General features: G+C 42.5%; 1 long non-coding RNA gene across 1 annotated transcript; it reads right to left on the bottom strand.

Moving 5' to 3' along the window:
- Positions 1-651: 651 nt before the first annotated feature.
- On the bottom strand, positions 652-1,869 carry LOC148874492 (uncharacterized). The gene is made up of 2 exons (XR_016109594.1): positions 1,815-1,869; positions 652-1,727 (listed from the first exon to the last, which is right to left on the bottom strand). It is a non-coding gene; the product is annotated as an uncharacterized LOC148874492 (long non-coding RNA).
- Between the last annotated feature and the right edge of the window lie 282 nt (positions 1,870-2,151).

Here is a 2,151-nt window from a genome sequence, read left to right as displayed (position 1 = left end):
TGTGAATTGAATGGTATATAGGGATATATACACATGATTCATCTGAATATTTGAGTTTTTCTTGCACTTAATGCATTTCTATTATTGAGAACTCTAGTCGAGTGATCGAGGGGTTACTTGATAGAAAAAGGTTTAATATATCTTGGGAAAGAATATTGAATAAAATTGGGAAAAACTTCAGCTTATGGGAATAACAGTTAATCTTGATTAATCGAACCCATCAATATTCATTACATTGGTAAGGTGGACCAAAGGTCTTAGCGATTTCATCATTTGCATGTTCAATTAGTGATCACCCTTGCTTTTACCTTCTTTGCTCCAGTTTTATTATTAGTAGTTCTTGCTCAATTCCAAATTTCGATTGTCCAATAATTAGGGAAAACTATGATTATAATACTTATTTTGTTAATCCCCATGGAAATGATATTATTATACGACTTGATAACTAATACACTTGCTAGGGTTATATATTTATAGCTATCAATGACAATTCATGAACTATCTGATTTAAGTTTTTCTTAAGTCCTATATGTTACCTAATCAAACCACATGTCGCATTTCAGACCACAACTTCATGCTCAAACCCAACCCACACACAATTGTAATAGCGATAAAGCAACTAAGGCACAGATAATCAAAAGCAATTTAGCAAAAAAAAAAGTATTTACATTTCATTTACATCATCTTTCATTTACACTTTTACATTTGAGAGTTAGCCCATTCCTGCCTCATCGTGACGATGGATTCCAAAGCCTAGCTGCACCCTTCAAAGCTTTTAAGATCTTCCAATTCCGCTTCATACACAGCGAGGATCTTCTGCTGCCTCGGCTGTTCAGCCTTGAGCTCCTCAAGTTTGCTTGCAACCTTGGTGATACTAGCTTCAACTATCTTCCAGTGAAGGCGCACATCCTTCATTGAACGGAATAATACAGACTGTGACACCTGGAGGCTAGCCTTCCAAAACGCATGAGCCAGCATCACAACCCGGTGCTCGATGTGAGACATGGCAAACCCCATCGCAGTAAAAGTCTTGCATGCCTCTAGCCAACGGGCGAAATCTGACCACAAAAGCTCTTCAACGGGCAGGTTCATTATGCGACCAATCATGGTCACAACAATATTCAGCGCAGGCCCCACAACCACTGGATGAAAGTTGAAAGTTGGAAGTTGGAAGCCACCCATACTGTATGACCGTCGAGGCAAACTTGGCCACCGAGCCGAAAACAGAATACTTATCACCCTTACGACAACCTTGAACCTCCACGGGATCCACAGTTTGGTAGCCCAAAGGGGGGATATCATGTTTGTCACAGTGTTCCCTCAATTCCTGATATATTTGGGCCAGTTCCTCCTCATAGGACAATTCTACTAACGGGAAAATAATTTCAGGTTTCGTACCCCCGTCTCCCGGTAGAACCTCCAAACCCATAGAGGCCCCAACCTCCCCAACTGGGGCTTCCGACACGTCAAGAGACCTAGCCCCTGAGACCCCAGGGACTTCGGCAGCAACATCCGCAACCGGATTGGAGCTTCTTCACGATGCACCGCTGTCTTGGAGCCAACAGGAACCTCCTCCCGCCCCGCAACACCAAGAACAGTTTCCCTAGTACCAACATGCTCAGATGCCTCAGGAACTAAAAAGGGGGCTACACTGATCTCAGAACCTCCACTAACCGCCTAATAATAGGCGTGATAGGCACAGTGGCAGGGACCGCACCAAATGGAACCTATGATTAAGTAACACAAAACAGTCAACAAAATAAAATGCAACGCGGCAACACCTAACGCAAAATCAACAATAAACTTACACATACCTCCTCGGCCGCAACATTGGCACCCGATGCCTCTGAACTAGGACGAGCCTCATCGGCTTCCACGTACTTCAACACAAAAGACTATAAACAGTTTAATAACGACAATAGTAAGACAAAGATAATAGCAACGACAACCAAATAGTTCCCGAAAGACAAAACCAACTTACTAGAACAGCTTCCCCAAGAGGAGCTTCTGGAACGTCCACATCCACCTGGATGTCGTTGCTTTCCATTGACTGTGAGAATGACAAAACCATAAACTACTTAGTTAGGCGTGATAAACTTGACTCAAATAAAAGAAAGAAGTAGACGGAGTCATATACCGAATCACTATCTG

Source organism: Nelumbo lutea, chromosome 1 (assembly GCF_056320005.1).
Source record: "Nelumbo lutea isolate HS-2025 chromosome 1, American lotus-T2T, whole genome shotgun sequence".
Lineage (NCBI taxonomy): Eukaryota > Viridiplantae > Streptophyta > Magnoliopsida > Proteales > Nelumbonaceae > Nelumbo > Nelumbo lutea.
This window is presented reverse-complemented; position numbering and strand designations above follow the sequence as displayed.